The 11,507-nt window shown below is 40.9% G+C and overlaps 2 protein-coding genes across 40 annotated transcripts in view; one reads left to right on the forward strand and one right to left on the reverse strand.

The window, feature by feature from the left end:
- The window catches only part of BCL2L11 (BCL2 like 11), a 56,856-nt gene that overhangs the window by 38,333 nt on the left and 7,016 nt on the right, over window positions 1-11,507 (forward strand). The gene's annotated exons all lie outside the window — the stretch shown is intronic.
- LOC140704068 (uncharacterized) overlaps window positions 1-11,507 on the reverse strand; it is a 342,640-nt gene that overhangs the window by 35,721 nt on the left and 295,412 nt on the right. The gene's annotated exons all lie outside the window — the stretch shown is intronic.

Below are 11,507 nucleotides of genomic sequence, written 5' to 3' on the forward strand. Positions count from 1 at the left end.
AGGGATTTCAGGGGTCACAGAGTCCAACCCCCTGCTAGCTCTAAATTGTACATGACAGATGGCTGCCCAACCTCTGTTTTTAAATATCCAGTGAGGTAGAGCCAACCACCACCTTGAAATGAATTTTACCTGCTGTAGGCTGAGACAATGCAGCAGTTTTGAAACAAACAAAAAAGGTAACACATAGTTGTGTGTAAAATATTAAATCCTAGGTATGTGATTCTAGGAAAGTGCAAACAGAGTCATTTATAGCAGAGGAAGTGTGTGCGTGTGTGTTCATGTATGTTTTACTAGCTTTGCTCCAATTACTCTAATGCTAGTTTTTCACTGGGAAACTGAGGCAGAGTCTTTCCTAGTCTGGAGCTGAAATTGTGAGGAAAGCTTATAATTATTTTCCATGTCCAGTCTTGCTATTAAAGGCAGAGGAGCAGGAGCAGTAGAAAAAGTGGCATTCTTCATTATATTACACACTTGATTTTATAGTAGAGAAAAGGCATGTTTATATTTCATGCTGCATGCCCAGGTGATTGTATGTACATGTGAGGCTAGCTGTTGGCTTTGAGTGCTTCTGGTGAGGAATGCTGTCTCTAAATATGCATATTTATTGCCACTGCAGTGAAAATGTGTAAAGAATGATAATTATGCACAATATTAGTAAAAATTCTGTTTGCTTTCAGATGCTGTAAGGAACTTGATATATCGTTAATATTATTGCACTTTTTACTAGGACAGCCCTCTGCTTTTATGTAAAGTGGGCAGGATATGCGCTTACAGACATGTTTGTTCTGCGGTCTGATTTTTCCTAGTTTGCAAATAGATTGTTTCCTTCAGCAAAAGGGATTGATAATCTTTCAAAAATGCTTCAGCATTGGGATTTATTTTGCTCTCATTATTTTGTATGCAACCAGCGATTCATTTATAATATACCATTACACTACAGTTGCCCTGCTCTTGTCCTCTTGTCTCTTATAAGTGGTGCAGTAGTTTTGCCTCCAGGCAGGGTTGTCACATTTAATAACCTTACCGGGAAGTTCATATGTCGTCACCATAAACTGATCTGTGACAGCAATAGTGATGCCTCTTTCTTGTCCCCCACTCCCCCACAGCCAGGGGATGTGAAAGACTCACTGGCTGGAAACCTGTTCAGAGATTTTCTACCTAGAGTGGGGAAGCATTTGCAAAGGGAACATGAGAAAGGGTGGTGCCTTAATCTTCCACCTCTACTTTCAGCCTTAGAGGAAAAGGAGCCAAGAGACATGTGGGGGAGAGGCAGGGATGAAAGGGTTAATCTGACATTTCCCTCTTGCAGATACCCTTGGAGTTATTTAGAACATTGGTTAAATCTAAAGTGAGTGATATGCCAGGTTTTTCCAAGCTGCAATTTTCAGCTTAAGAAATATTTCCTCAATACTGTTTTGCTTCCCGTTAGCTATTTGTTTTGGCTAAACTTCTTTGACTGTTGAACATGTTTTATATTTAGCTCTTTCCCGTTTTTCACGCCTTTATTTTGGACTATGTAGTTTTCGTGTTCAATTGGCAAAGCATCTCACAGCTGATTGGTCACACACTGAAATAACAGGCTGAAGGAGTGTTCTGTAACAAAATGTTAGGTTGAATCATTTGGTGTATATCCGAGTTGGTTTTTAGATAACATTTTGCTCATTCATATCTGGAAACTTGTATAGAATGTGTAGCAAAATGTTACAACTCATAACAATAGTAAATTCACCAGAGATTTTAAAAAGAGCAAGTGGCTTTCAAGTCTGTTTTTGTTTCCTATGCACCTGTTTCCCTGGATTGAATTTAGCAGATTGTTTTTATTTGGGAATTTCTTCATTCCACAGTTGTGCCAGTCGAGCACTTGCATCATTGGATGCTTGTGAAGGCAACAGAGGTGTTAACACTTGGGACCCTGCCTACTTGAGAGAATGGTAGTTATCCTGGTGCATAAGTATGTGTGCATTGGGACACTCCAAAAGTATTTTTTAGAGTTCCTGAGCACCGGTGACATTGTATTTCAGCCTTTAGTCCTATGACTACTTAAAGGATGCCAACCATTTAAAACAATATACAGTGGTGCCCCGCATAGCGACGATAATCCGTTCCGAAAAAATCGTCGCTATGTGGATTTGTCGCTATGCGGGGGGGGAAAGCCCATAGGAACGCATTAAAACATGTTTAATGTGTTCCTATGGGCAAAAACCTCACCGTTCTGCAGAAATCCTCCATGCGGCCACCATTTTCGCTGCCCGGTAAGCGAGGAAAGGGCGCGAAAACACAGCAGGCGGCCATTTTCTTTACCCAGCGGCCATTTTGGAACCGCCGATCAGCTGTTGGGAAAACATCGTTATGTGATAATCGGTAAGCGAAACAGCTTACCGATCATAGCAAAGCGATGCTTTCCCATTTAAAACATTGTTTTGCGATCGCAAAAACTCAATTGCTATGCGGATTTGTCGTTAAACGAATCGCTCGTTAAGCGAGGCACCACTGTATTGGCTGAAATCTTCCTCCTAATCTGATTCAAGTTTTAAGGCATATCCTGACCTGGGCTGGAAGCTAAAGGGGCCATTGATGGATCTTCCTATGGAAGCGTTGTGGCGCAGTGGTTAAAACGCTGTACTGCAGCTAAAACTGTGCTCACGACCTGGGGTTGAAATCCCAGGTAGCCGGCTCAAGGTTGACTCAGCCTTCCATCCTTCCGAGGTCGGTAAAATGAGTACCCAGCTTGCTGGGGGGGGCAATGTGTAGCCTGTATAATTAAAAATTGTAAACCGTCCGGAGAGTGCTTGTAGCGCTATGGGGCGGTATATAAGTCCAATAAATAAATAAATAAATAAATAAATAAATAAATAAATAAATAAATAAATAAACAAACAAACAAACAAACAAACAAACAAATAAATAAATAAGCAAGCCGAACTGGGAAGGGGTTGATGCTTCTTCCATATTGCAGACCCTAGGTGGGGTGGGGGGAGCTAGCATGCAAGGGATGGGAACACCCCTGGAGCTGTTTTTCAGTTGATGCATATGACTGAGGAAAGCAGGGATCTTGAGTTCCATGGTGCTAGTGGTGAAATACTAGTTCTGGACCTGATCTGCTTTTAATACAGCTAGCTCAGTTGTTTCGATTGAAGCAGAAGCCCTTTTCAGACATTCAGAAATTGAAAATGTAGGAGATGGCAGGTCCTCTTGTCTTCCCTCCTGTGTTGATGAGAGAAAGCTGAAGAGACATGGTTGACATAACTCTAATAATAAAGATTTTCTTAGGGCTGGTGTACTTATGAATTCTCAAAACTTGAAACACTCACTGAGAGTCAGCCACAGGAGTATACACTGTCATACCCAAGTAAGAATACTGTTAGTGGAATATCTGTGGCTTCCTAATACAGCTAGGGTTGTTCCTACTAACCTTAGCTTTGGTAAGCCATCAAGTCATAACTGATAGACCATGGTTTCATGTTACAGTTACATAGAAGTCCTGGTTAGCTCTAATCCTGGTTAACACTGATGTCAGCATGCGATCATATAATTCTACATGTTGCATCTAACTATTAAGAAACAGTGGTCATTACATATCTACTATCCCTAAGAAACTATGAGTTTAAAAATCTGTATCAGCAAGAACCAAGATAGTATTTGGGATCACTGAAGCTGCTTCTCTGTGTTTGTAAAGCCTCCATGAAACCTTTGTTCTGTTATCATATTTACAGCCAGCCTTCCTTCTTTCTCAATGCAAAATGCTGTTTTTATGGATGCCTGTTTTTTCCTCTGCTTCCCCTTCTGTGAAATTCAACCAACTGTGCAAACAGTTCAAAGGCAGTTTCCTATCTAGGCTTTAACCACATTCAGAGAGCTTATTGTAATGTGTGTATACAGTGGTGCCTCGATTTACGAACGTCTCCACTTGCGAACGATTCGAGTTATGAACAGCTCCGTTCGCAAAAAAGTTGCTTTGGCTTGGGAACAGAGCCTCGACTTACGAATGAAAAAGAAAAGAAAAAACTTTCCTGCCCTTTTTTTGACCTAAGTTCATCTTAGGTCAAAAGAAGAAAAAATAAAAAATTCTCCCCCTAGTGGTAGAGTATGGATTAACTGACTTTGCATTAGTTCCTATGGGAACTAATGCCTCTGCCTACGAACAGCGCCTCGACATACGAATGAAAAACAGCAGGTACGGATTAAATGGTTTTCAATGCTTGTTGTGGGTTTTTCGGGCTCTTTGGCCGTGTTCTGAAGGTTGTTCTTCCTAACGTTTCACCAGTCTCTATGGCCGGCATCTTCAGAGGACAGCACTCTGTGGGGGTTTTCAATGCATTCCTATGGAAAAGTTTGCCTCGACTTACAAACTTTTCGACGTATGAACACTGTTCCAATACAGATTAAGTTTGTAAGTCGAGGTACCACTGTACTACCACAAAATATTGCATGAGTTTATCCACTTGTTTGAACTGGAAGATCATATGAATTTGGAGTCTGTGCAGAATACCCATACCATCTGTAATCTGCATGGGGGGCAATGGAGGTACCATAATTTCTGCACCTTTACATTGATTGATGGACCTTAGATTATTCTTTTGGAGTAATATATTTTCTTGGTTACTTTACTGAATAGCATATGTTCTGGTTTTTGGTGGTGGCTCGATCTTTTATGGCTTCTCATACTGGACTTTACAATTAATGTCAAAATCTTATCTTATTGAATCTATTGACATCTTCAGGTGCCTTTGATATTTCAGTGATGTTTAGTTTAAAAGATAGTACAGTTACTCTTTGTCCTGTAACTTAAAATAAGATATTCGCAGTTTTGAAAGCAACCCATACAAAAAGTTAATTTTGGAACAATCCTGTGTATGTAGTATAAAACCTGCAACCTCTCCAGGGGGTTGTTAGATTGCCTTTCCAGGAATTGGGGACCTGTAACTAATTTCCTCACACCTTGTTATATAGAGATGGAGATAAAATGCCATGGTATCACAGTCCCATTAGATCAGGTGAGTAGGGTGAGGGTTTGGACACACAAACACTGTTGCAGCAGCTGCTGTTTTTCCCCTTGCTTGGTGTCTGGAGATATCAGTTGGATGCATCTCTATGCATCTAAGCTTTCCTTGACTTGAAAACTAAAGGGAAGTATCCGTGGCTTGTAACCATTTGGCTGGCCCTCAGTGAGTCACACTTCTGTCTTGCTTTTTCCAGCGTTCTTCCTTCTGAGTTAAAAACATGAAAATCTTGCTGTGCTTTTTAGGTCTTGCCCATTTACTGTGATATCTGATGTGTGGTCTTTAGTTCATGTAAGTAAAGTGAAAGTAAATCTCTGTACCTTTCACAGGATAGTCTTCATACGGTATTAGCACAGCTGTCTCTCCTAAGTCTTTCTCATATATCATATTGTATGATGCATTGAAAATGTACATTTGCCACATGTGCCCATTTAAGGTTCACTAGTTCATTAGTTCTGGCACAGATTGCCTACAGCTTTATTTAGGTTCTTGGCAGAAATTACACCAAATCACTGGTCTCTCAGATAAATTATAGCTACCAGATTCCATCCTTAGGAAATCTCTAACTTTTTTTTAAAGTCAACAGTATAGACAATGACACAATTATGCTCCGAGAATACCATCTTGTTTTTGGCTTCTGTCCTTTTCCCCTTCTGTGTGCTTTACAAGATCTCATAAATTATATACCACTTGTTCCATGTAACAAACCTCACATTAAATTTAGTGGCAGTGAATTAAGCAGTGCAGAAAAAGATTAAATATAGCAACAATTGCTCTAGACCCAGTGTTAACGATGTGTAAGCTTTTTCCCCCAGTTACCAGCATTTAGAAAACTGAGCCACACCCATATAATTAAGGGCGGCAATTTGCTGAGGAGTATGAGTATTTCAAGAGCTTGTCTTTCTAGGGTGGTTTCTCCATCCATCAGAAGTGGAATGGCAAAACACATGGCATGGCAAAATGTGTGTGTTTCTGTTTAGACAACCTTTTGCTTTGCTAGATTTTATCCTCTCTCTCTCTCTCTCTCTCTCTCTCTCTCTCTCTCTCTCTCTCTCTCTCTCTGTTTCTGTTTACACCTTTTGCTTTGCTAGTTTTTATCCCGTAAGTGGCTGGACACATCATGAGAAGGCAAGATTTGCTGCAAAAGACAGCAGCGCTGGGAAAAATAAAAGGTGGCAGGAAAAGAGGGTGGTCCAGTATGAGATGAATTGTGTTCATAAAAGAAGCCATTAAGTTGGAAACAACATGTCACATAATAACAACAGTGTTCCTCTATGTGCCCTGTGCATTTGTAGAGAGATGCAGTTTGAGCAAACCTACCAACATATAGAAGGGTTTTACTCAGACTGTCAGGGTTTATATGAGTACCTGGATATTCTATAGGAAAGAGGAACTGGCATCTACCCTTGTGGGCAAATCTTCTTGTTCCTCTCCTATTGCAGACTGAGCATCATTGTGGCTACATTGTCTTTTGATACACCAGTTCTAAAGAGTGATATTGTACTACATCGTAACCAGTCTATAAAGTATTGTATGCCTTGACCCATTTATTTCACCTTGTAGAGGCTGTTAGTCTGCAGGCCCAATTCAAAGTGCTAGTTTTCACCTATAAAGTTTGAATCCAGGCTATGTAAAGGAGAAGTCTTCCTAGCTCATAAGATCTAAAGAGGAGGCCTTTCTCTCAGTCCCATTGTCATCATAGACACATTTGATGGGGACATGAGATAATTCCTTATCTCTTTAACTGCTCCCAGGTTGTGGAATGCTCTCCCCTGAGAGAGGAGAGCCCCCTCTTTTTTAATCCTTCCACTAACAGTTGAAGAAAAGTGCAAAAGAAATAGAGGAACCTGGAATGCTCAAAATCCTACAAGGAATGTGGACTGAGAACTCCCAGAAGTATAAGCTGGATTTCGAAGGGGCAGAGGAACTAGAGACCTAATTGCTAACATGCGCTGGATTATGGAGAAAGCCAGAGAGTTCCAGAAAAAACATCTGCTTCACTGACTACGCAAAAGCCTTTGACTGTGTGGACCACAGCAAACTATGGCAAGTTCTTAAAGAAATAGGAGTACTTGACCACCTTATCTATCTCCTGAGAAATATTTATTTATTTATTTATTTATTTATTTATTTATTTACAATATTTTTTAGCCGCACCATTGCCAGTGGCTAAAATATATGTGGGACAGGAAGCAACAGTTAGAACTGGATATGGAACAACTGATTGATTTAAAATTGGGAAAGGAGTACGACAAGGCTGTATATTGTCTCCCTGCTTATTTAACTTATATGCAGAATACATTATATTCAAGGCTGGGCTGGAGGAATCCCAAACTAGAATTAAGATTGCCGGAGGAAATATCAGCAACCTCAGATATGCAGACCATACCACACTGATGGCAGAAAGTGAGGAGAACCTCGTAATGAGGGTGAAAGAGGAGAGCGCAAAAAACGGTCTGAAGCTCAACATCAAAAAAACTAATATCATGGCCACTCGTCCCATCACCTCCTGGCAAATAGAAGGGGAAGATCTGGAGGCGGTGACAGATTTTACTTTCTTGGGCTCCCATGATCACTACAGATGGTGACTGCAGCCACAAAATTAAAAGACTCCTGCTTCTGGGGAGGAGAGCAATGACAAACCTACAGCATCTTAAAAAGCAGAGACATCGCCTTGCCGACAAAAGGTCCATATAGTCAATACTGTGGTTTTTCCAGAAGTGATGTATGGAAGTGAGAGCTGGACCAAAAAGAAGGCTGACTGCCAAATAATTGATGCTTTTGAATTATGATGCTGGAGGAGACTCTTGAGAGTCCCCTGGACTGCAAAGAGAACAAACCTATCCATTCTGAAGGAAATCAACCCTGAGTGCTCACTGGAAGGACAGATCCTGAAGCTGAGGCTCCAGTACTTTGGCCATCTCATGAGAAGAGAAGACTCCCTGGAAAAGACGCTGATGATGGGAAAGTGTGACGGCAAGAGGAGACGGGGACAACAGAGGACGAGATGGTTGGACAGTGTCTTCGAAGCTACCAACATGAATTTGGTCCAACTCCGGGAAGCAGTGGAAGACAGGAGGGCCTGGCGTGCTCTGGTCCATGGGGTCACGAAGAGTCGGACACGACTTAATGACTAAACAACAGCAGTTGAAGACCCACCCCTTCAGACAGATTTTTAAAAGCTGTGACTGAGTCTCCTACAGTATATCACAAAAGTGAGTACACCACTTCACATTTCATAAGTATTTTAGTATATCTTTTCATGTGACAACACTGAAGAAATGATACTTGGCTACAATGTAAAGCATTGAGTATAGATGTACAGTATTCGCGAAGGCTTTCATGGCCAGGATCTAATGGTTGTTGTGGGTTTTTCGGGCTCTTTGGCCGTGTGCTGTCCTCTGAAGATGCCGGCCACAGAGACTGGCGAAACGTTAGGAAGAACAACCTTCAGAACACGGCCAAAGAGCCCAAAAAACCCACAACAACCACTGAGTATAGAGATTGTATAACGGTGTAAATGTGCTTTCCCCTTAAAATAACGTAACACACAGCACGACACACTTGTCTTTGTACTCCTCCCCTGGTTGCTGCCACACACGCTTGACAACATCTGAACCAAATAAGTTTATTTTTGTCTCATTGGACCACAGGACATGGTTCCAGAAATCCATGTCCTTAGTCTGCTTGTCTGCAGCAAACCGTATGTGGGCTTTCTTGTGCATCATCTTTAGAAGAGGCTTCCTTCTGGGATGACAGCACTGGAGACCAATTTGATCCAGTGTGCAGCGTATGGTCTGAGCACTGACAGGCTGACCCCCCCTCCCTTCAACTTCTGCAGCAATGCTGGCAGCACTCATACATCTATTTCCCAAAGCCAACCTCTGGATATGACGCTGAGCACGGGCACTCAACTTCTTTGGTCGACCATGGCGAGGCCTGTTTTGAGTGGAAACTGTCCTGTGAAAATGCTGTATGGTCTTGGCCACCGTGCTGAAGCTTAGTTTCAGGGTTTGGGCAATCTTCTTATAGCCTAGGCCATCTTTATGTACAACAACAATTTGTTTTTTCAGATCCTCGGATATTTCATGACCATGAGGTGCCATGTGGAACGTCCAGTGACCAGACTGAGAGAATGAGAGTGATAACACCTGCTCACCCTTCACATCTAAGACTTGTGACACTAACGGGTCTCATGATACCAGGGAGGGAAAACAGCTACAGTACCTGGGCCCAATTTGTACATTGTCACTTAGGAATGTACTCACGTTTGTTGCCAGCGGTTTAGACATTAATGGCTATGTGTTGCATTATTTTGAGGGGACAGCACATTTACACTGTTCTAAAAGCTGTATACTCACTGCTTTACATTGTAGTCAAATGTCGTTTCTTCAGTGTTGTCACATGAAAAGATATACTAAAATATTTATGAAATGTGAAGGGGTGTACTCACTTCTGTGATATACTGTATATGCTGGTCTTTGTAAATCACTTTTAAAGTTTTTAATATATTTAATATACTTAATGGGTTTTAATTATTATCACAGCTTAATTGTGTTTTAATTTGTAATTTATTGTGTTTTTCATATTACTTGTTTTAATATTATGAGCCATCTTGGGTCCACTCACTGGGAGGAAGATGGCATATAAATACTACAAAATAAATAAATAAATAGTTTTTCATCATGTTACTGAAGTATTCTAGTGTTTTGTATTCTGTGACTCCAATTCTTTGGTCTTTCTTTACCCATCTTAGTATTTTTTGTTGGTCACTCTCTTGAGTAAAGACAGCCACATCTGAAATACTTTCTGAAGTGGCCTTTATCTTTAAGAGAAATACTAGAAAACGGACACACTTTTTATTTAAAAATAAGGTTATTTTTTTCATGTATGTATTATTTATGTAGCATTCCCTCTCCCACTGAGTATGCAAAAGATTTAACATTTTTTATCTTGTTAATCTTTATAATAGCTGCTGTGATGTATCTCAATATTATTATTATTTTTGCCTTTGTACCAATATTAGCCCCTCTTTCCCAAAATTACAAGAAGGAAGGGGGGGGTTAACAAAAAAGGAGATGGAAGTTTGTTCAAACAAACCTTCCACTAAGTTTAGCTGAAAAAAGAGCTGATCAGATCACAGGCAGTGGCTAATTTGTATAGTGGGTCACAGATATATGTGTATTATGTGAATTTGCTGTGCTTGGTGACTGGCCAGTGAATGTGTAAAAATGTCTGTATTGAAAAGAAGTGTGCTGTGTCAGCTATGATAACCTCTCAGTTACGTCTGTGGTAATTAGAGATAGAGGTATTTGTATACAAATGCTCCCGCACAGGTGGACATAACAAGGGTCCAGCCTCCTAGGGCCAGACCGTCCACTCACCATTTTGCTGCTGCCATGGGCTCTGCGTTCCTTTCCTGTTGCTCTGGAGCTCACGGTCTGCAAGCCACTCTTCGACCTGGCAGAGAGGCTCATCCTCTCACCTCCTGCCAGGAGTCGCTTGGAGGCCAGGAGTGCGGCAACAAAGGAAGGGGGCTGGACCCTCATGTTATGTCCACCTGTGCAGGGGTATTCATATACAAATACCCACATCTCTAGTGGTAATATATTTGATGTTACTGCTACATGAATGTAGCTATCAACAAGTGAATGCGGGAAGGTGCTTTGTACCAGGTCAGCCTATTCAGAATTCTCTACTCTGAATAACAAAAGGCTTTTCAGGGTCCCAGGCAGTAGATATCTGCAGCATCTGAATCCCTGTGAGTGAATGTGTAACAGAGAATTTGTGGGTGATGGCTTTTCAGATGCTGTTGGGCTGCAACTACCATCAGTGTTGGCTAGGACTGATGAGTCCAACAAAGTCTGGATGGCTACAAAGTCTGCTCAGCTCTATGCACTTGGGACCTGCACATGCTCTTCTACTAAGTTATGCTCCAGTCAGGATGTAAACCTGGTCTGAATTACAAAGGTTGTTTTTTGTTTGTTTGTTTGTTTGTTTTGCTTTTTAAAAGGAAGGTAGTTTTATACACGTGTAATTATAGACATCAGCTAATCTTTCCATTCATATTTATTGATTTTGTTGCCCAGTTATCCAGCCACTGGACATTTCAGATACAAATTGCCACAAATTTAAGAAATATCAGTAGACCTTTTCTATGACGTGTCATGTTACATTATTCAGTAAGGAACAGGTACTGTCTGTGGTGATTTCTTAATTTATGGTAGTTTGCTTTTACAAATTACACTATTTGCATAACCATGCAACAATATTTCAGATAATATGTCATACATATGCAGTATGATCATGTGCGCTAACCTTGCCAGATATACCGTACTTTTCCATGTATGAGACTATACTTTTGTCTAAAATCTTTAGACTAAAAATTGAGGGTCATCTTATACACGGAGGTAAGCTGAGGAGAGAGAAAAACAAGTGGAGGGGAAAGCAGGGATCAAAGTGATCCTGCAGGGCTTTGATCCCTTTGCCCCTACACTTGCTAAGCCC

This window comes from Pogona vitticeps, chromosome 1, assembly GCF_051106095.1.
Source record: "Pogona vitticeps strain Pit_001003342236 chromosome 1, PviZW2.1, whole genome shotgun sequence".
Taxonomy (NCBI): Eukaryota; Metazoa; Chordata; class Lepidosauria; order Squamata; family Agamidae; genus Pogona; species Pogona vitticeps.